This window comes from Coregonus lavaretus, assembly GCF_964263955.1.
Source record: "Coregonus lavaretus genome assembly, chromosome: 14".
Classification (NCBI taxonomy): Eukaryota; Metazoa; Chordata; class Actinopteri; order Salmoniformes; family Salmonidae; genus Coregonus; species Coregonus lavaretus.
The window spans coordinates 50910933-50935753 of record NC_140001.1 but is presented as its reverse complement, the minus strand read 5'-3'; positions in this window follow the sequence as shown (position 1 = coordinate 50935753).

Genomic DNA, 24821 nt, shown 5'->3' with positions numbered 1-24821 from the left:
ATTTAGCCGGGTTCCCATTACAATCTGAAAGAGCGGTTACATAATAATCATATTTAGCCTTTCCGTTTTTTTTAAACATAATGATTCATCAGTTGATTAAAATCCAATCAAATACAATTTTTTTTGTCACATGCGCCGAGTACAACAGGGATGGACCTTACCGTGAAATGTTACTTACAAGCCCTTAACCAACAATGCAGTTCAAGAAATAGAGTTAAGAAAATATTTACTAAATTAACTAAAGAAAAATAACACAATAAAATTAACTAACAATAACGATGCTATACACAGGGGGTACCAGGACCAAGTTAATGTGCGGGGGTACAGGTTAGTCAAGGTAATTTGTATATGTTGGTAGGGGTAAAGTGAAGATGCATAGAGGGGGGTGGGGGGGGGGGGGTCAATGAAAATAGTCTGTGTGGCCATTTGATTAATTGTTCAGCAGTCTTATAGCTTGGGGGTAGAAGCTGTTAAGGAGCCTTTTGGACCTAGACTTTGCGCTCCGGTACCGTTTGCCATGCGGTAGCAGAGAGAACAGTCCATGACTTGGGTGACTGGAGTCTGACAATTTTTTGGGCCTTCCTCTGACACCACCTAGTATATAGGTCCTAGAAGGCAGGAAGCTTGGCCCCAGTGATGTATTGGGCCGTACACACAACCCTCTGTAGCGCCTTACGGTCAGATGCCGAGCAGTTGCCATACCAGGCGGTGATGCAACCGGTCAGGATGCTCAAGATGGTGCAGCTGTAGAACATTTTGAGGATCTGGGGACCCATGCCAAATCTTTTCAGTCTCCTGAGGGGAAAAAGGTGTTGTCGTGCCCTCTTCACGACTGTCTTGGTGTGTTTGGACCATGGTAGTTTCTTGGTGATGTGGACACCAAGGAACTTGAAACTCTCGACCCGCTCCACTACAGACCCGTCGATGTTAATGGGGGCCTGTTCGGCCCTCCTTTTCCTGTAGTCCACGATCATCTCCTTTCTCTTGCTCACAATGAGGGTGAGGTTGTTGTCCTGGCATCACACTGCCAGGTCTCTGACCTCCTCCCTATATGCTGTCTCATCGTTGTCAGTGATCAGGCCTAACACTGTTGTGTCATCAGCAAACTTAATGATCCAGTTGCAGAGGGAGGTGTTTAGTCCCAGGGTCCTTAGCTTAGTGATGAGTTTTGTGGGCACTATGGTGTTGAAAGCTGAGCTGTAGTCAATGAACAGCATTCTCACATAGTTGTTCCTTTTGTCCAGGTGGGAAAGGGCAGTGTGGAGTGCGATTGATATTGCGTCATCTGTGGATCTGTTGGGGCGGTATATGAATTGGAGTGGGTCTAGTGTTTCCGGGATGATGGTGTTGATGTGAGCCATGACCAGTCTTTCAAAGCATTTCATGGCTACCGACGTGAGTTCTACAGGGTGGTAGTCATTTAGGCATGTTACCTTCGCGTTCTTGGGCACATGCACTATGGTGGTCTGCTTGAAACATGTAGGTATTACAGACTCGGTCAGGGTAAGGTTGAAAATGTCGGTGAAGACACTTGCCATTTGGTCCGCGCATGCTCTGAGTACATGCCCTAGTAATTTGTCTGGCCCTGCGGCCTTGTGAATGTTGACCTGTTTAAAGGTCTTGCACAGTCGTCCGGAAACAGCTGGTGCTCGGAACAGCTGATGCTCTCATGCATGCTTCAGTGTTGCTTGCCTCGGAGCGAGCATAAAAGGCATTTAGCTCGTCTGGTGGGCTCGCATCACTGGGCAGCTCGCGGATTGGTTTCCGTTTGTAGGCCATAATAGTTTTCAAGCCCTGCCACATCCGACAAGTGTCAGAGCCGGTGTAGTAGGATTCAATCTTAGTCCTGTATTGACGCTTTGCCTGTTTGATGATTTGTTTGAGGGCATAGCCGGATTTCTTATAAGTGTCCAGATTAGTTTCCCGCTCCTTGAAAGGGGCAGCTCTAGCCTTTAGCTTGGTGTGGATGTTGCCTGTAATCCATGGCTTCTGCTTGGGATATGTACGTACGGTCACTGTGGGGACGTCGTCGTCGATGCACTTATTGATGAAGCCGGTGACTGAGGTGGTATACTCCTCAATGCCATTGGATGAATCACGGAACATATTCCAGTCTGTGATAGCAAAACAGTCCTGTAGCTTAGCATCCGCGTCATCTGACCACTTCCGTAAAAGTCTGCCAGTCCGGGCCTACACCTGTCATCCTGGCCTTGACCAAAGCATCATCTCTTTAATGAATGACCTCTGATAATTCCAGAGTGTACCAGGAATTCGATCTACCTTTAACCCTTGATTTTTTTTAAGGGAGCATGATTATCCATAATAGTATTGAAGACATCTGCGAAGAGGCTCAAATCTAAATCAGGTTCAGGGAGAGCTGAAATACAATCAAGGTCACTAAAATAAAGATTGTGTAAAAAAGCATGTTCACTTAATTTATTAAGTTTCTCTTTGTGATGACACAAGGCTTAGATTTTTGTATTCTCACAGTTCTAACACAAACAACTTGGCAACGGTCACTAATGTCTTGAGGGCGAAGACACCAGTAGAAATGTATTTCTCTTGTGTATTCGTTAAAATGTGATAAATCAGAGTTGACTTTGAAGGATCTTTAGGGACTGGACCGTGTAGGCATATTCACCAGCTGGGTTAGGGTTAGATCATTACACATGTTTTTTAGATTGTCTGAAACCTGCATTTCCCAATCATAATTCAATTCACCTAGGATTATAACTTCTGATTTCATAAAAAGAAGACAACAAACTAGTTATCTCCTTGATTGTGCAAAGGTTAGATGAGGGAGGATGATAGACCCCTATAACAGTTATGGATAGATTTTTCCCCAGACAAAGGCTTAAAGATAGTAGCTCAAATTTTTTTTTCATAAAAATGACCCCTCCACCACCTCTACCCTGTCTGTCAACTATGAACACATGATAACCCTCAATATTAATATCAGAGTCCAGAAAGTCCCCAGAGATCCAAGTTTCAGTCAACACCAGAATGTCCGGATTCCTCTGCATAGCCCAGATCTTAGTGTAATCCAGTTTAGGAAGTAAGCTCCTAATGTTCAGATGCATCAACCCAAGTCCTTTACAATTTTTTAAGTCTCATGGAAACTCCAGTTCAAACAAGCTACATTCAATAGCCAGTTGTGGACACTGTCTGATGGTTGATATAGTTGGTATGGCCATACGATTGCACCATTTGGTCTATCCCTATTAGTAATAGTGGAAGGAGAAAAAATTGCAATTACGTTTCCAGCCAATGTCAATATGAGGAACTCTCAGAGTAACCAATGATGGAATGTTATAAACTGACTTACATGGGCTTTTGATGCAACAGCCCAAGCCCTCTACGTGATTTGAAAACCGAGGGAGTATTCAAGTTGATGGAATTCACATTTGAACTAAAAGCACTGGGTGAGCAGACCACAGTGGGCTCTTCTTTTGAGCTAACAATAGCAGATCTAAGAGTGGAGTTAAAACGAATGGGGACAAGATTACAACTGACAACACCCCTGGCAGTACAGACAACAGTACGACGATAACGCTTAGAGAGGATGGGAGGTATTACCTGAGCGGGGCTTCATGCGGCCATGAAATGTGAAGAGAGGGTCCAGGCTCCGAGATGGTTTGATATCATTTGATCCCACATGCACTACAACAGCAGCAGCCCTTGGTTGCTAATGTTGGACAGATGGAAGAAATCCTGTGATATCCTTCACTGTAGCATTCGGGTAGAACAGGGTTTTAGCTCCAGGAACCAAGATATGAGTGGCCGTGGACATCCGGCCTCTTCTGAGCCTCCTTGAGGACCGACGGGAGATGGGGGACGGAGGACCCACATCATCAATAGAAGCCCTCCGAGCAGGGGGGTGGCCTGGAGCCTTGAGGCCTGATGTGAGAGGGAGCCTGGGAGGTACGGGCCTGGTGGTAGAGACCCCCTGAGCTGGACCCTCAGGAGATAGGGTAGAGGATGAAGGAGCAGGAATCTCTGGAAGCAGGTGGGCGAAACTGTTGGTCAGCAGGATGGGATCCCCCAAAGCCATTTCAGCCCCATTCACCAAAGACTGCTGCCTAGAGTTGGGCTTGCAGTGTGTGACGTGCCTCCACTGGGATGCAGGATCGATAACTGTGGCATCCACCATCTCCTCATGAAGCGTCCTTGCTCCTTTATTCTCCAAGGGAGGGGGGCTGGGATGGGAGGTCGGGATAGGATGGGAAGGGCGGCTGAGATGGGAGGGGAGAGGGGACTTCACTAGAGAAGGGATTTTTGCAGGGCAGTCCTAGCCAGTCAGTCAGAGAGTGGCCACACAGTGGTGAGGCAGTGGCACGACGACCAGGCTGAGGGTAGAAAAGGAAAAGGTATTAGAGTGGGACCTATCCAAGATACGCTGCAATGTCTCAATTTGCTTACTCTGGTCATCCAGCTCAGAAATACAGTATATTCCTCAATGTATTTATTTTATTTGTTTATTTTACCTTTATTTAACTAGGCAAGTCAGTTAAGAACAAATTCTTATTTACAATGATGGCCTACACCGGCCAAACCCGGACGACGCTGGGCCAATTGTGCGCCGCCCTATGGGACTCCCAATCACGGCCGGTTGTGATACAGCCTGGAATCGAACCAGGGGGTCTGTAGTGAGCTGGTCTCAATAAGCTGACAGTTTCCACATTGAAAATTTGGCCAGCCAATATTATCCCGGAACTGTGCAAAATAGGTGCAACTCCTACCTGGGATGAAAAATTCACCGTAGTCACTGAAGGTGGTAGCTGCCAATCTGGAAAAAGTCAGTGTCCCCGTATGGAGGAAAGTGGTAGTCACCATTTTGGAGAAATTCTGTTAAAATCCACGCAAAATACTATATGTTAGCAAGGAATCATCTAAAAGTCAGTCAAACCACACAGTGTGATAGTTAGATTGAATCACACAGTTTGTAGGATAAACAAAGTTATAGGCAGCAAGCCAGAACCCAACCACAGACTAAAAAACATCCAGCACTAGGTCCAACAATAAACACAACCAAGACAAACAATTCTCCAGCATAACAACAGCAAGGAGAGAGCGGTGACTTTCTCAATGCGATTAAATGCTGGGGCCCATCAAAACAGCAACGCAACGGAGGCCGTGGTACAAGTATGACAGCCAGGAGAGAAGCACATTGGAGGGGTTGTATTCTGAACAAAAATATAAACGCAACATGTAAAGTGTTGGTACCATGTTTCATGAACTGAAATAAAAGATCCTAACATTTTTTCATACGCACAAAAAGCTTATTTCTCTCAAATTGTGTGCATAAATTTGTTTACATCCCTGTTAGTGAGCATTTCTCCTTTGCCAAGATAATCCATCCACCTGACAGGTGTGGCATATCAAGAAGCTGAATAAACAGCACGATCATTACACAGGTGCTCCTTGTGCTGGGGACAATAAAAGGCCACTCTAAAATGTGCAGTTCTGTCACACAACGCAATGCCACAGAAGTCTAAACGTTTGAGGGAGCGTGCAATTGGCATGCTGACTGCAGAAATATCCAACAGAGCTGTTGCCAGAGAGTTTAATTTTAATTTCTCTACCATAAGCCGCCTCCAACGTCGCTTTAGAACATTTGGCAGTACTTCACAACCGCAGACCACGTGTAACCATGCCAGCCCAGGACCTCCACATCCGGCTTCTTCACCTGCAGGATCACCCCGACAGCTGATGAAACTGAGGAGTATTTCCATCTGTAATAAAATATCATTCTGATTGGCTGGGCCTGGCTCCCAAGTGGGTGGGCCTATGTCCTCCCAAGCCCACCCATGGCTGCGCCCCTATCCAGTCATGTGAAATCCATAGATTAGGGCCTAATGAATTTATTTAAATTGACTGTTTTCCTTATATGAACTGTAACTCAGTAAAATTGTTAAAATTGTTGCAAGTTGCATTTGTATTTTTGTTCAGAATACTTTCCAGTACATGCCGGTGGAAAGCCAGGAGTGTGGCAAGCACTACACCGGGCCGCGGGAGAGTCAAAAAGAGTACATCGAAGTGGAGTTCAAGTTTGACAGTAGTCAAAAAACATCCAAGGCACAAGTGAAATGGAAGAATGAAAGCAGCAGTAGGCAGGTGTCTGCTCAGATAATGCCCCAGTGCAGAGTAGGGTGCCCAGGTATATCCAAATAGGAATCAAGAGTTTCAGCAGACCTGTTTTGTATGTCTCCTTAAAAACTCTGTATGCAATATTGCACTATTGTTCAATGTGTTCACAGATGAAAAAAAGGTAAATGGAGACAAATATCCACAAAAAGCGTTTCAGCTGCAAACACTGATCAGATAAAAAAGAGATGCTTACCACCAAGTTAACTACTGACTCATTGAAGTTCATGGGTCATTTATAACAAATCCTTTTGATATAGCCAATCATTTCAATGACTATTTCACTGGTAATGTGGATAAATTGAGAAGTGAAAATGACAACATTGAACAGTGAACCATCATATTTGTATATTCAAGATCTAATGATGAAAGAGCAGGATTGCCATTTTGAATTTGGTCAAGTTTGTGTGGAAGAGTTGGAAAAATGGTTGTTATCCATCAATAATGATAAGCCACCAGGTATAGACAACCTTGATGGGAAGCTATTGAGAATGGTAGCAGACTGTATTGCCACTTCTATTTGGCATGTCTTTAACCAAAGCCTAAAGAGTGTGTGTGTCCACAGGTGTGGAAGGAAGCTAAAGTAATTCCACTACCTAAAAATAGTAAAGCACCCTTTGCTGGCTCTAACAGCTGCCCAATCAGTTTGCTGCCTGTTCTTAGTAAACTGATGGAGAGAATTGTGTTTGAACAAACGCAATGCTATTTTTTAAAGAACAAGTTAACTACTGACTTTCAGCTTGCATGTAGGAAAGGGCACTCAACTTGTACTGCACTGACTCAGATGACTGATAATTGGCTAAAATAAATGAATAATAAGATGATAGTTGGAGCTGTATTGTCAGATTTCGGTGCAGCCTTCGATGTTATCGATCATACTTTGTTATTGAAAAAACTACCTTATTATGGCTTTACATCACCTGCCATCACATGGTTGGAGAGTTACTTATCCAATAAAACTCAGAGAGTATCCTTCAATAGAAGCTTCTCTAACATCAGATATGTACAGTGCGGTATCCCTCAGGGCAGTTGCTTTGGGCCGTTACTCTTCTCTATTCTTACAAATGATTTGCCACTTGTCTTACAATAAGCTAAAATGACTAAGTATGCTGAAGATTGCACACTATACACATGAGCACCTACAGCCAGTGAGCTCACGGAGATGCTTAGCAAGGAGTTACAGTCAGTGGCAGAATGGGTAATTAACAATAAACTGGTCTTGAATACATCTAAGACCAAAAGCATTGTATTTGGTTCGAAGCATTCTCTTACATCTGAACCTTAACTGGAGTTATGCATAAAGGGTGTGACCATTGAACAAGTTGAAGAAGCTGAACTCCTAGGAGTAAAATTGGATGGTCAGTGATCATGGTCAAGTCATATTAACAAAGCTTTTGTGAAGATGTCTGTTATAAAAAGACGTTCTGCATTTTTTACACAAAGATCAACTGTACTAGCTGTTCAGGCTTTGATCTTGTCCCATCTTGATTGCTGTCCGGTAAGCTGGTCAGGTGCAGCAAAGACCTAGTAAAGCTGCAGCTGGCTCAAAACAAAGCAGCACACCTTGCCTTTAACTGCACACACAGAACTAACATCAACAACATGCATGATAGTCTTTCATGGTTGAGGGTTGAGGAAAAATGTACTTCCTCTCTTCTAGTCTTTAAGAAACGTGTTGAAAATGCCTAAGCACTAACCAATCTATTTGGATCCAATTCAAACAGACCTACATACCCCACCAGACACGCCACTATGGGTTTCTTCACGGTATCCAAACCAAAAACAGATTTAATGTATCACTCTGTTATGTACACTGAATGTAAAAAACATTAGGAACAGCTGCTCTTTCCATGACATAGACTGACTAGGTGAATCCAGGTGAAAGCTATGTCATAACGGAATGCTCTGCCACCAGAGGTTACTCAGGCAAAAAGCTTTAAAAAACAGATAAAAAACATTGTATCACAGCGGCTCTCCTATTTCTAAAGATCTAATTTAACTGTACTATATATAAGAATATGAAAAGTGTGTAAATAGCATTTTTGGTGTCTTTTGGTGTCTTTCCTATATATATAACTCATTTTATTTATATATTTTATTTAGAATTAGTGTAATATCTTATGTTGTTCTTGTCTATAACTCTTCTCTACTTTGTCATGTATTTGTACGTTTTATGTGGACCCCAGGAAGAGTAGTTTCTGCATGTGCAGTAGCTAATGGGGATCCCAATAAACTAAATATAGCTACATTTCAATGGGGCTAGCAAACTGCTAGGCTAAACACAATACATCTCTATGACAACGGCTATGGCTAAGATCATTTTCGCTAGCAATATTTTCGATGTGGTAAAAAGTTATATAAATGGCTAAACGATGACATGAAAGTATTCAGAAAACATAAAGGAAAGTGAACCTTACAGATGGTGCCAGAATAAGGGCTATGAAAGACAGAATGAAGACTGATGGAAGATGATTATATTTGGGTTTGTCAAACTGTAGCTACAGTACCAGTCAAAAGTTTGGATACACCTACTCATTCTCTCAACCAGCTTCACCTCTTGGCATTCTCTCAACCTGCTTCACCTGGAATGCTTTTCCAACTGTCATGAATGAGTTCCCACATATGCTGAGCACTTGTTGGCTGCTTTTCCTTCACTCTGCCGTCCGACTCATCTCAAACCATCTCAATTGGGTTGAAGACGGGGATTGTGGAGGCCAGGTAATCTGACTCCATCACTCTCCTTCTTGGTAAAATAGCCATTACACAGCCTGGAGTTGTGTTGGCTCATTGTCCTGTTGAAAAACAAATGATGGTCCCACTAAGCCCAAACCAGATGGGATGGTGTATCGCTGCAGAATGCTGTGGTAGCCATGCTGGTTAAGTGTGCCTTAAATTCTAAATAAATCACAGACAGTGTCACCAGCAAAGCACCCCCACACCATCACACCTTCTCCTCCATGTTTACAATGGGAACTACACATGCGGAGATCATCCGTTCACCCACACCGCATCTCACAAAGACACAGCGGTTGGATCCAAAAATCTCAAATTTCGACTCCAGACCAAATGACAAATTTCCACGGTCTAATGTCCATTTCTCTTGTTTCTTGGCCCAAGGAGGTCTCTTCTTCTTAATGGTGGCCTTTAGAAGTGGTTTCTTTGCAGCAATTCGACCATGAAGGCCTGATTCACACAGTCCCTTCTGAACAGTTGATGTTGAGATGTGTCTGTGACTTGAACTCTGTGAAGCATTTATTTTGGCTGCGATTTCTGAGGCTGGTAACTCTAATAAACGTATCCTCCGCAGCAGAGGTAACTCTGGGTCTTACATTCCTGTGGTGATCCTCATGAGAGCCAATTTCATCATAGCGCTTGATAGTTTTTGCGACTGCACTCGAATAAACATTTTCAGTATTGAATGACCTTAATGTCTTAAGGTAATGATGGACTGTCATTTATCTTTGTTATTTGAGCTGTTCTTGACATAATATGGACTTGGTCTTTTACCAAATTGTGACACTCTGGCTCCGGGACTTTTGTATTTGAGCCAGGGTGTATTTTGTTTTGTTGGGTATTTGGGTGATTTTCTATGTTTGCAGTTCTGTGGGGTTAATTTCTAGGTTTGGTCAATGACTCCCAATCGGAGGTAACGAGTGTCAGCTGTCGGCTCGTTATCTCTGATTGGGAGCCATATTTAGCTGTATGTTTTCCTGTGGGAGTTGTGGGTTTTTGTTCCGTTTCGGTCAGTGTACCGTGGACTTCATTGAGTCGTCTTTTGTTTTGTAGTTCTATCACGTTTATTTAATAAAGTCATGTTTCTTGGACACGCTGCGCCTTGGTCATACTTAGACGACATAGACGACCGTGACAGAAAAACCCACCATAAGAGGACCAAGCAGCGTGTCAAGCGGCAACAGGACCCAGCTCCAAAGGATTCTTGGACATGGGAGGAGATACTGGCTGGAAAGGGTCCTTGGGCACAACCGGGAGACTATCGCCGCCCTCGTGAAGAGCTGGAGGCAGCTAAAGCCGAGAGGAGGTGGTATGAGGAGGCAGCACGGAGTCGAGGCTGGAAGCCCGTGGGTACTACCCAAAAATTTCTTGGGGGGGGGCTTAAAGGGAGTGTGGCGAAGTCAGGTAGGAGACCTGCGCCTACTCCCTGGACTTACCGTGGAGAGCGAGAGTACGGGCAGACACCGTGTTACGCAGTAGAGCGCATGGTGTCTCCTGTACGCAGGCATAGCCCGGTTCGGTACATTCCAGCTCCACGTATCGGCCGGGTTAGAGTGAGCGTTGAGCCAGACGTCATGAAGCCGGCCCAACGCATCCGGCTACCAGTGCGTCTTCTCGGGCCGGCGTACATGGCACCAGCCTTACGCATGGTGTTCCCGGTTCGCCCACATAGGCCGGTGCGGGTTATTCCACCTCCCCGTACTGGTCGGGCGACGGGGAGCATCAACCCGGGTAAGGTTGGGCAGGCTCAGTGCTCAAGGGGGCCAGTAAGCCTGCACGGTCCGGGATTTCCGGCGCCACCTCTCCGCTCCAGCCCAGTACCACCAGTGCCTACACCACGCACCAAGCCTCCTGTGTGTTCCCCGAGTCCTGTGCGTCCTGTTGCTGCTCTCCGCACTAGGCCTTATGTGCGTCCCCAGGGTCCAGCATGCCCTGTTCCGGCTCTCCGCACTAGGCCTTATGTGCGTCCCCAGGGTCCAGCATGCCCTGTTGCTTCTCCCCGCACTAGGCCTTATGTGCGTCCCCAGGGTCCAGCATGCCCTGTTCCGGCTCTCCGCACTAGGCCTTATGTGCGTCCCCAGGGTCCAGCATGCCCTGTTGCTTCTCCCCGCACTAGCCCTGAGAGGCGTGTCCTCAGCCCGGTACCTCCAGTTCCGGCACCACGCACCAGGCCTACGGTGCGCCTCAGACGGCCAGAGTCTGCCGTCTGCCCAACGGGGCCTGAACTGCCCGTCTGCCCAAAGGCGCTTAAGCCGCCCGTCTGCCATGAGCCTTCAGAGCCGTCCGCCAGACCGGAGCCGCTAGAGCCTTCTGCCAGACAGGATCAGCCAGAGCCTTCCGCCAGACCGGATCAGCCAGAGCCTTCCGCCAGACAGGATCAGCCAGAGCCTTCCGCCAGCCATGAGCAGCCAGATCCGTTAGCCGGCCATGAGCAGCCAGATTCGTCAGCGAGCCATGAGCAGCCAGATCCTTCAGCCAGCCATGAGCCGTCCAGCCAGGATCCGCCAGAGCCGTCCAGCCAGGATCCGCCAGAGCCAGCCAGCCAGGATCCGCCATTGAGTCCGGCGCTGTCCCTTAGCCCGGTGCTGCCACTTATCCTGGTACTGCCCCTTAGTCCGGTGCTGCCCCTTTGTCCGGTGCTGCCCGTTAGTCCGGTGCCGCCCCTTAATCCAGTGGGGTTTAGTTGGGGGGTGGTCATGTGGAGGAGGCTACGGAAGCGGATAGTGACTAAGGTGGGGTGGGGACCACGACCAGGGCCAGAACCGCCACCGTGGACAGACGCCCACCCAGACCCTCCCCTAGACTGTATGCTGGTGCGCCCGGAGTGCGCACCTTTAGGGGGGGGTACTGTGACACTCTGGCTCCGGGACTTTTGTATTTGAGCCAGGGTGTATTTTGTTTTGTTGGGTATTTGGGTGATTTTCTATGTTTGCAGTTCTGTGGGGTTAATTTCTAGGTTTGGTCAATGACTCCCAATCGGAGGTAACGAGTGTCAGCTGTCGGCTCGTTATCTCTGATTGGGAGCCATATTTAGCTGTATGTTTTCCTGTGGGAGTTGTGGGTTTTTGTTCCGTTTCGGTCAGTGTACCGTGGACTTCATTGAGTCGTCTTTTGTTTTGTAGTTCTATCACGTTTATTTAATAAAGTCATGTTTCTTGGACACGCTGCGCCTTGGTCATACTTAGACGACATAGACGACCGTGACACAAATAGGGCTATCTTCTGTATACCACCCCTACCTTGTCACAACACAGCTGAATGGCTCAAACGCATTAAGAAGGAAAGAAATTCCACAAATTAACTTTAAGAAGGCACAGCTGTTAATTGAAATGCATTCCAGGTGACTACCTCATGATGCTGGTTGAGAGAATGCCAAGAGTGTGCAACGCTGTCATCATGGCAAAGGGTGGCTATTTGAAGAATCTCAAATCTCAAATATATTTTGATTTTTTGGTTACTACATGATTCCATATGTGTTGTTAGTTTGTAGGCCAAAAGGCTTGTATGCTACAAACAGAAGTTGGCACATCAACGGTACCGACTTCAGAACACCATCGTGTTCGAGAGAGTCTCCCCTTTCCATAGAGTTCGGACACTACAGACGTTTTTGTGAGAATACCGATTTTCGGGATGTCTCATGGTCTGATAAACACCACTCTAGCTTTGCCACCTTTCACCGCAGATGCGGTCAACAAGGCAGGTCCTACAGTCCCTAGTTTTAAATAAAAATAAAAATACGGATGTGCATATCTCACTGGTCATCCCCAAAGCCAACACCTCCTTTGGCTGCCTTTCCTTCCAGTTCTCTGCTGCAAATGACTGGAACGAACTACAAAAATCTCTGAAGCTGGAGACACTTATTGCCCTCATTAACTTTAAGCATCAGTTGTCAGAGCAGCTTACCGATCACTGTACCTGTACACAGCCCATCTGTAATTAGCCCACCCAACTACCTCATCCCCATATTGTTATTTACATTGTTATTTATTTTGCTCATTTGCACCCAGTATCTCTATTTGCACATCATCTTCTGCACATCTATCATTCCAGTGTTAATACTAAATTGTAATTATTTTGCACTATGGCCTATCTATTGCCTTACCTCCATAACTTACTACATTTGCACACACTGTATATATATTTTCTATTGTGTTATTGACTGTACGTTTTTGTTTATTCCATGTGTAACTCTGTGTTGTTGTTTTTATCGCACTGCTTTGCTTTATCTTGGCCAGGTCACAGTTGTAAATGAGAACTTGTTCTCAACTGGCTTACCTGGTTAAATAAAGGTTAAATAAAAATAAATAAAAATAGAAATCTCTATCTTAAACAGAAGGATTTTGATGTTTTTTTATTTTATTATGTTACTTAGAATGATGCGCCGGTGCGTCAATTGACTCTAGAGGGTAAAACTATTTATTTTGTATCCAGTCTTTGCTCTTTTCTTAATTACCATGCTGATGATTTTTTTAAATCTGTTAAGACATTGAATACATGTTGTTTAGTATATTTACTACATTTAGCATGTTTAGTTTTTTCTCTGAGAAGTAAGTTCATTTAAGGATATGTGATTTGGTTTATGTTGATACAACATTTTAATGTTAACACAGTAACCAAACACCTGATCTAATTTGCAGCAAATTTGCAACAAACAGTAGAATGTTTGCCACAATTTTCCCAGAATTGTTTGCCAGAAGTTAACAAGTTGCCGCAAATTTACCGCAACAGTTTTCCCCAAAACAAATTTGCATGTGAAAATATGAGCTTGCCACAAATTAGCGACACATTGGCCAAAGTTTTGCAACAACTGTTTGCCAGAAGCCAATTTTTTTTTTGGTAAGGGAAATCTTCAGTGAGTATTGCATTGAGTCAACATGTAGGTTAAGATGTCCCAAAAAGACAACAGGATGATTTCCAACCTCCTATCAACACCATATCTGCCAAATCTGTCAACAGTAGATGATATCGCCATAGTCCAAAGCTGAACTGTCGACTCAATAATTTGTTTTCTGCTATTTAATTAAATGGTGTCAGAGGATGTCTAATAGACCGCTTGATATGCCATTCAAGTCCAAACAATAGGTTCAAATCCCTGCTAAAGGATGATTTCGAGGCATAAACTGACATTTTTTGGATTCATGTGTTTTTAATGTCACCACTGTTCAGATAGTTTCCATCATCATTGGTTAATTTGTCCCAGTATGAATGAGGGGGTGTCAGATCTGACACGCCCTCATTCATACTGGCGCAAATTAACACCAGCTAAATCACACACAAAAGCACAGATAACAACATCACTGAATAATGATTGTGAGGAATCTAGACAGTGCACACCTATATCGGGACACACATTCATACTCACACGGGACAGAGTGACGGCATGTGAGAGAAGGAGAGATAAACAGTGAAAGAGACAAAGTGAGGGAAAGACATGGTCAGAGAGAGGAAGAGAAACATAGAGATGGACAGAGAAGGGCAGGGAAGGGATACGAGACACAGGCATGGAGAGAGGCAGAGACAAACAGGAGAAGGGAGAGAGAGAGAAGCCCCGTTTATATACCTGGTTCTAACATGCATCCTTTGTCCTGATCTTGTCCACATTCTGATTGTGCCCAAATTTTCAGACAGGTGTAGACGATTAAAAGATGCATTGTGATCTAATTGTGATCTGATCTTCCTGACCACCTCCGAAGATAGTCAGGCACGCATTGGTTCTGGATATCTCACAAGTGTAGACAGATCTGGACAGTGAATCCATTTAAATCATCATTATCCATCCCGACTTCTAAAATAATTGACATGCACAATTGAATTACGGCATCAATATATGTCTTAAAATAAATAAATAAATATTATTTTGAAAGAATAGCTGTCAAATAATTAGCATACAGGGAGGGACCAGGAAATCTGGTCACAATGCGGATACAGTGGACGGATATGACACACATTTTAATAGCATGTGTAGACATATTTCCGAAAATGTGGGCACAATCAGAATTTGGACAAGATCAGGACAAGGGACGCATGTTAGCGCCAGGTGTAAACAATGCTAGAGAGAAATTAGAGCTGAGGCTCAGAGCAGACGTTAGTGTTGATGATGATAGATGCTGGCTGTTGGGATGTAGAGTTAATATGATAGCCACCCTGAGACTCCACACACGCCATTTCTCCCTAAGTGTGAATCGTGTGTGTGTGTGTACTCAACATCCTTCACCACCATTTGTCAAAACATAGCTCCAAATATGCTGCCCTATTTTTCCTCGCTTACTTTATTCTCTCCTTCTCACACAGTGAGAAGAGTATGTAAGTGAGTGTTGGTTCAAAAAACACATAGTAGAAGTGTCCATCTGCCTGTTTGTCCATCCATCAGTCTCTCTAAACCTAACCCAGTAATTACAACATTCTTCAGCCTTAACTCTCATTTAAGACAGTAACATACATTCTCAGGCAAGAGCCACATATCACTGAGATACCATATAACCAGTGGTGTAGTGGTGCCTGGAGAAGTGGGTATACTCTAATTTTGCCTGGAGAAGTGGGTATACTCTAATTTTGCCTGGAGAAGTGGGTATACTCTAATTTTGCCAAGAAATGTCCAAATGGCCTGCCCGGCGAAGGAAAGGCGCCCTGTGTGAAAAGTTCTATGAAAAACAGTGACATACACTCTGAATGAGTCAGAAATTCAAAGGTTTCAGATTTTCCCCCATTTTTTCAGGTTTTTGCTCTCACAGTTTTTTTTACAGAAGAAAATCACAATTGTATATTCTAAGTCCATAACAATGCTTGAACAACATCAGGAGACCACTTTTGAAGAAATTTTGATTTTTGAGTGTAGTTGTCCTTTAATTCAAGTGTGCAGGCACTTTTGTTTGGTTAGTGGTGTTTCTGTTGCACATGAGATGGAGTACGCAAAAAAAAAAAGGACACTAGATTGATACAAATAATCATCATATCATTCTGACAGGTAGGCATAGGCTACTTTGTAGCTAGTTAACATTTAATAAAGGAGATTTTTGGGAAAGCCTTTCCATCTACCAGAAGACAGTTAGACCTATCATTAGCAGTGCTATATTTTTCCTGTTCCTTAATTATTTGACACCTGAACGTTTTACTTCATTATGTGATGCATGTCTTACCTAGCTTCAAAGTAGTAGCCTATAGCCAAAATCCCACCATAGAAACGTGGAGGCAATTATTTTTATAAAGACATACTCATTATGCGTTCTCCTGTTCAACTTTCTTTCATTGTCTAGCAGCCAAAGGCATAGTCATATTAGCAACACATTACAGTTGTTGCATCTTTAAATCCCACCTCTTTCTACATTTCTAACGGATATTTCCATCTCTGTCCATGAAACCACTCGTATGTGCGGTGCGCATTTTTAGAACGGTGTTTATTCCGCAATCGCGTGTTAGAACGTTCACGCGTAGGCCTTCCGCCGTGTGCACATTGCGGCGCGTAAAATGTGGAGAAATAATAGTTTGTCAACATTTTAAGCTAAACATTCTGATCAGTTCCATCAGCCTTATTAATTGAGATGGCGTATACCTCCACCACACTACTTTGATACACATCAGTGGGGATTAAGAAGTGAGTGTACGAAATGCCCACTGAAAAATAAGTGGGCATACTGCGTATACCTGCGTATACCCTCCACTACACCACTGGGTATACGCAATGCTGACTGAAAAATAAGTAGGTATACGCCGTATACCAGCGTATACCCTGGACTACACCTCTGCATATAACCCCCCCCCCCCCCCAACACACACACACAGCAGGTGCCTGGTATATGAATGTGGTTCCCCAGCAGTAGCCTGCTCTACACTAACTAAACAAAAGGTACAGAAGAGAAACATGTCAGTAATTGATTGCTAATTGGAGGCTTTAATGTCCTCCATTGTGCCCTGGAAGACTTACTCCCCGGGCTGTCTATTTGCTGCCAATCTCTGACCCCTGCATCAAGCCTTGTCTCTAAAAATAATATATTTATATATATATATATATATATATATATATATATATATATATATATATATATATATATATACACACTACCATTCAAAAGTTTGGGGTCACTTTGAAATTTCCTTGTTTTCAAAAGAAAAGCAATTTTTTTGTCCATTAAAATAACATCAAATTGATCAGAAATACAGTGTAGACATTGTTAATGTTGTAAATGGCTATCGTAGCTTGAAACGGCTGATTTTAATGGCATATCCACATAGGCGTACAGAGGCCCATTATCAGCAACCATCAGTCCTGTGTTCCAATGGCACGTTGTGTTTGCTAATCCAAGTTTATTATTTTAAAAGGCTAATTGATCCTTAGATAACCATTTTGCAATTATGTTAGCACAGCTGAAAACTGTTGTGCTGATTAAAGAAGCAATAAAACTGGCCTTCTTGAGACTAGTTGAGTATCTGGAGCATGAAACAAATAACTTTCTTCTGAAACTCGTCAGTCTATTCTTGTTCTGAGAAATTAAGGCTATTCCATGCGAGAAATTGCCAAGAAACTGAAGATCTCGTACAACGCTGTATACTACTCCCTTCACAGAACAGCTCAAACTGTCTCCAACCAGAATAGAAAGAGGAGTGGGAGGCCCCTGTGCACAACTGAGCAAAAGGACAAATACATTCGATTATCTAGTTTGAGAAACAGACGCCTCACAGGTCCTCAACTGGCAGCTTCATTAAATGATACCCGCAAAACACCAGTCTCAACGTCAACAGTGAAGAGTTGACTCCGGGATGCTGACCTTCTAGGCAGAGTTGCAAAGAAAAGGTCCAGTGTCTGTTTTCTTTTGCCCATCTTAATATTTTATTTTGACTGGCCAGTCTGAGATATGGCTTTTGCTTTGCAACTCTGCCTGGGGGGGGGGGGGGGATACAGAAGATAGCCCTATTTGGTAAAAGTCCATATTATGGCAAGAACTGCTCAAATAAGCAAAGAGAAACGACAGTCCATTTTTACTTTAAGATATGAAGAGTTACCAGCCTCAGAAATTGCAGCCCATATAACTGCTTCACAGAGTTCAAGTAACAGACACATCCCAACATCAACTGTTCAGAGGACACTGTGTGAATCAGGCCTTCATGGTCGAATTGCTGCAAAGAAACCACTCCTAAAGGACAATAATAATAAGAAGAGACCTGCTTGGGCCAAGAAACAAGAGCAATGGACATTAGACCAGTGGAAATGTGTGCTTTGATCTGGAGTCCAAATTGGAGATGTTTGGTTCCAACCGCCGTGTCTTTGTGAGACACGGTGTGCGTGAACGGATGATCTCCGCTTGTGTATTTCCCATAATAAAGCATGGAGGAGGAGGTGTTATGGTGTGGGGATGCTATGCTGGTGACACTGTTTGTGAATTATTTAGATTTCAAGGCACACTTAACCAGCATGGCTACCACAGCATTCTGCAGCGATACACCATCCCATCTGGTTTGGGCTTAGTGGGACTATCATTTGTTTTTCAACAGGACAATGAGCCAACACACCTCCAGGCTGTGTAAGGGTTATTTTACCAAGAAGGAGAGTGATGGAGTGCTGCATCAGATGACCTGGCCTCCACAATATAATATATAATAAATAAATAATAACAATCCCCCGACCTCAACCCAAATTAGATGGTTTGGGATGAGTCGGACCGCAGAGTGAAGAAAAGCAGCCAACAAGTGCTCAGCATATGTGGGAACTCCTTCAAGACTGTTGGAAAAGCATTCCAGGGGAAGCTGGTTGAGAGAATGCCAAGAGTGTGCAAAGCTGTCTTCAAGGCAAAGGGTGGCTGATTGAAGAATCTCAAATATAAAATAAATGTGGATTTGTTTAACACTTTTTTGGTTACTACGTGATTCCATACGTGTTATTTCATAGTTTTGATGTCTTCACTATTATTCTACAATGTAGAAAATAGTAAAAATAAAGAAAAACCCTTGAATGTGTAGGTGTGTCCAAACTTTTGATTGATACTGCATATATATACTCCCACCCTGTTTAAGTTACTCCTGTGATTTTATTTAGCAACATTTTGACCGGAAGATCTTTGTCAGGCATATTTATGTGCAAACATACTTTATTGCCATATCCTCCTTTGCTGGGTAACCATATTCCCTATAGTAGGTTACCATGTACCGCTATAGTAGTTAACATTTTCCTCCTATAGTAGATTACCTTATCTGCTTAGATCAGGTTCAGCTAGGTCGTTGAAGATTGATTTCGAAATTGGACATCTATCCATGTCCTGAGGATGTTGGTAAATGCCTTTAAAACCCGCTGCTAGGGGCAACAGTGAGCACTATTACCATCAAGTAGGCTTGGGTTTCGCTAATCGTTGTGGCGGATAGGCATAATCCCATGAATCCCATGACTCTGGATCAGAAGGTTGCGTTCGATCCCAGTTGTGAACAGTTTTTTGTTTACCCTATCCCAAACCTTAACCATTCGGAATGAGTGCCTAAACTTGACCATTAACTTTGAAATTTGTTTGGAGAAATGGAATGGTACAGAGAAGCAGGAGCAACAAAAACACTTCTAAATTTGACGTTTGGAGAACGTGGATGAACGTCTAATTCTGCAGTGAGACTGTGAAGGTTAACATATCCCCAGTAGAAGGTTACCATTCCCCCATGAAAAGAGTGGCCTACTATTTCCATTGGGTGGTTACCATATACCCTTGTTTCTCTCTCTCATCAGTGTGTGAGAAACTATCTAATGTGGAATGGGGCACCCATTTCCACAAACTCATTAACCCGTGAGCAATTGAGACTAATTGCAGCATTTTATTTTTATTTATTTATTTCACCTTTATTTAACCAGGTAAGCCAGTTGAGAACAAGTTCTCATTTACAACTGCGACCTGGCCAAGATAAAGCAAAGCAGTGCGATAAAAACAACACAGATTACATATGGGGTAAAACAAAACATAAAGTCAAAAATACAACTGAAGATATATATACAGTGTGAGCAAATGTAGCAGGTTATGGAGGTAAGGCAATAAATAGGCCATAGTGCAAAATAATTACAATTAGTATTAACACTGGAATGATAGATGTGTAAGAGATGATGTGCAAATAGAGATATTGGGGTGCAAATTAGCAAAATAAATAAAAATATGGGGATGAGGTAGTTGGGTGGGCTAATTTCAAATGGGCTGTGTACAGGAGCAGTGATCGGTAAGGTGCTCTGATAACTGATGCTTAAAGTTAGTGAGGGAGATAAGAGTCTCCAGCTTCAGAGATTTTTGCAATTCGTTCCAGTTATTGGCAGCAGAGAACTGGAAGGAATGGCGGCCAAAGGAGGTCTTGGCTTTGGTGATGACCAGTGAGATATACCTGCTGGAGCGCATACTACGGGTGGGTGTTGCTATGGTGACCAATGAGCTACGATAAGGCGGGGATTTGCCTAGCAGTGATTTATAGATGGCCTGGAGCCAGTGGGTTTGGTGACGAATATGTAGTGAGGACCAGCCAACAAGAGCATACAGGTCACAGTGGTGGGTAGTATATGGGGCTTTGGTGACAAAATGGATGGCACTGTGATAGACTACATCCAAATTGCTGAGTAGAGTGTTGGAGGCTATTTTGTAAATTACATCGCAGAAGTCAAGGATCAGTAGGATAGTCAGTTTTACGAGGGCATGTTGGGCAGCATGAGTGAAGGAGGCTTTGTTGCGAAATAGGAAGCCGATTCTAGATTTAACTTTGGATTGGAGATGCTTAATGGAAGTCTGGAAGGAGAGTTTACAGTCTAACCAGACACCTAGGTATTTGTAGTTGTCCACATACTCTAGGTCAGACCCGTCAAGAGTAGTGATTCTAGTCGGGTGGGCGGGTGCCAGCAGCGTTCGATTGAAGAGCATGCATTTAGTTTTACTAGTGTTTAAGAGCAGTTGGAGGCTACTGAAGGAGTGTTGTATGGCATTGAAGCTCGTTTGGAGGTTTGTTAACACAGTGTCCAATGAAGGGCCAGATGTATACAAAATGGTGTCGTCTGCGTAGAGGTGGATCTGAGAGTCACCAGCAGCAAGAGCGACATCATTGATATACACTGAGAAAAGAGTCGGCCCAAGAATTGAACCCTGTGACCCCCAAAGAGACTGCCATAGGTCCAGACAACAGGCCCTCTGATTTGACACATTGAACTCTATCTGAGAAGTAGTTGGTGAACCAGGCGAGGCAGTCATTTGAGACACCAAGGCTATTTAGTCTGCCAATAAGAATGCGGTGGTTGACAGAGTCGAAAGCCTTGGCCAGGTCGATGAAGACGGCTGCACAGTACTGTCTATTATCGATCGCGGTAATAATATCGTTTAGGACCTTGAGCATGGCTGAGGTGCACCCATGACCAGCTCGGAAACCGGATTGCATAGCGGAGAAGGTACGGTGGGATTCAAAATGGTCTGTAACCTATATTTGGGTAATGTGCTTTCACATCTGTTACTGCAGCCCAGGAAGTAGGGGTGCTGCAGCACCCACTGATAAAACATAATTGATATATATACAGTGGGGAGAACAAGTATTTGATACACTGCCGATTTTGCAGGTTTTCCTACTTACAAAGCATGTAGAGGTCTGTAATTTTTATCATATGTACACTTCAACTGTGAGAGACGGAATCTAAAACAAAAATCCAGAAAATCACATTGTATGATTTTTAAGTAATTAATTTGCATTTTAGTGCATGACATAAGTATTTGATCACCTACCAACCAGTAAGAATTCCGGCTCTCACAGACCTGTTAGTTTTTCTTTAAGAAGCCCTCCTGTTCTCCACTCATTACCTGTATTAACTGCACCTGTTTGAACTCGTTACCTGTATAAAAGACACCTGTCCACACACTCAATCAAACAGACTCCAACCTCTCCACAATGGACAAGACCAGAGAGCTGTGTAAGGACATCAGGGATAAAATTGTAGACCTGCACAAGGCTGGGATGGGCTACAGGACAATAGGCAAGCAGCTTGGTGAGAAGGCAACAACTGTTGGCGTAATTATTAGAAAATGGAAGAAGTTCAAGATGACGGTCAATCACACTCGGTCTGGGGCTCCATGCAAGATCTCACCTCGTGGGGCATCAATGATCATGAGCAAGGTGAGGGATCAGCCCAGAACTACACGGCAGGACCTGGTCAATGACCTGAAGAGAGCTGGGACCACAGTCTCAAAGAAAACCATTAGTAACACACTACGCCATCATGGATTAAAATCCTGCAGCGCACGCAAGGTCCCCCTGCTCAAGCCAGCGCATGTCCAGGCCCGTCTGAAGTTTGCCAATGACCATCTGGATGATCCAGAGGAGGAATGGGAGAAGGTCATGTGGTCTGATGAGACAAAAATAGAGCTTTTTGGTCTAAACTCCACTCGCCGTGTTTGGAGGAAGAAGAAGGATGAGTACAACCCCAAGAACACCATCCCAACCGTGAAGCATGGAGGTGGAAACATCATTCTTTGTGGATGCTTTTCTGCAAAGGGAACAGGATGACTGCACCGTATTAAGGGGAGGATGGATGGGGCCATGTATCGCGAGATCTTGGCCAACAACCTCCTTCCCTCAGTAAGAGCATTGAAGATGGGTCGTGGCTGGGTCTTCCAGCATAACAACGACCCGAAACACACAGCCAGGGCAACTAAGGAGTGGCTCCGTAAGAAGCATCTCAAGGTCCTGGAGTGGCCTAGCCAGTCTCCAGACCTGAACCCAATAGAAAATCTTTGGAGGGAGCTGAAAGTCCGTATTGCCCAGCGACAGCCCCAAAACCGGAAGGATCTGGAGAAGGTCTGTATGGAGGAGTGGGTCAAAATCCCTGCTGCAGTGTGTGCAAACCTGGTCAAGACCTACAGCAAACGTATGATCTCTGTAATTGCAAACAAAGGTTTCTGTACCAAATATTAAGTTCTGCTTTTCTGATGTATCAAATACTTATGTCATGCAATAAAATGCAAATGAATTACTTAAAAATCATACAATGTGATTTTCTGGATTTTTTTTTTTTTAGATTGTGTCTCTCACAGTTGAAGTGTACCTATGATAAAAAGTACAGACCTCTACATGCTTTGTAAGTAGGAAAACCTGCAAAATCGGCAGTGTATCAAATACTTGTTCTCCCCACTGTATATAGTATCTCACATAAGTGAGTACACCCCTCACATTTTTGTAAATATTTGAGTATATCTTTTCATGTGACAGCACTGAAGAAATGACACTTTGCTACAATGTAAAGTAGTGAGTGTACAGCTTGTATAACAGTGTACATTTGCTGTCCCCTCAAAATAACACAACACACAGCCATTAATGTCTAAACCGCTGACAACAAAAGTGAGTACACCCCTAAGTGAAAATGTCCAAATTGGGCCCAAAGTGTCAATATTTTGTGTGGCCACCATCATTTTCCAGCACTGCCTTAACCCTCTTGGGCATGGAGTTCACCAGAGCTTCACAGGTTGCCACTGGAGTCTTCCACTCCTCCATGATGACATCATAGAGCTGGTGGATGTTAGAGACCTTGCACTCCTCCACCTTCCGTTTGAGGATGCCCCACAGATGCTCAATAGGTCTGGAGACATGCTTGGCCAGTCCATCACCTTTACGCTCAGCTTCTTTAGCAAGGCAGTGGTCGTCTTGGAGGTGTGTTTGGGGTCGTTATCATGTTGGAATACTGCCCTGTGGCCCAGTCTCCGAAGGGAGGGAATCATGCTCTGCTTCAGTATGTCACAGTACATGTTGGCATTCATGGTTCCCTCAATGAACTGTAGCTCCCCAGTGCCGGCAGCACTCATGCAGCCCCAGACCATGACACGCCCACCACCATGCTTGACTGTAGGCAAGACACACAAGAGGCTTCTTCCTGGGACGACAGCCATGCAGACCAATTTGATGCAGTGTGCGGCGTATGGTCTGAGCACTGACAGGCTGACCCCCCACCCCTTCAACCGCTGCAGCAATGCTGGCAGCACTCATACGTCTATTTCCCAAAGACAACCTCTGGATATGACGCTGAGCACGTTCACTCAACTTCTTTGGTCGACCATGGCGAGGCCTGTTCTGAGTGGAACCTGTCCTGTTAAACCGCTGTATGGTCTTGGCCACCGTGCTGCAGCTCAGTTTCAGAGTCTTGGCAATCTTCTTATAGCCCAGGCCATCTTTATGTAGAGCAAAAAAAATAAAAATCAGATCCTCAGAGAGTTCTTTGCCATGAGATGCCATGTTGAACTTCCAGTGATCAGTATGAGGGAGTGTGAGAGCAATGACCAAATTTAACACACCTGCTCCACATTCACACCTGAGACCTTGTAACACTAACGAGTCACATGACACCGGGGAGGGAAAATGCCTAATTGGGCCCAATTTGGACATTTTCACTTAGGGGTGTACTCACTTTTGTTGCTAGCGGTTTAGACATTAATGGCTGTGTGTTGAGTTATTTTGAAGGGACAGCAAGTTTACACTGTTATACAAGCTGTACACTCACTACTTTACATTGTAGCAAAGTGTCATTTCTTCAGTGTTGTCACATGAAAAGATATACTCAAATATTTACAAAAATGTGAGGGGTGTACTCACTTTTGTGAGATACTGTATATATATATATATATATATATATATATATATATATATATATATATAGTGCATTCGGAAAGTATTTCAGCCCCTTGACTTGTTCCACATTTTGTTACGTTACAGCCTTATTCTAAAATTGATTAAATATTTTTTTCCCCCTCATCAATCTACACACAATGCCCCATAATGACAAAGCAAAAACAGTTTTTTTGACATTTTTGCTCATTAATAAAAAATCTCAAACTGAAATATCTAATTTACATAAGTATTCAGACACTTTAATCAGCCCTTTGTTGAAGCACCTTTGGCAGTGATTACAGCCTCGAGTCTTCTTGGGGATGACGCCTCTGTCACGATCGTAGAAAGGAGCAGACCAAAGCGCA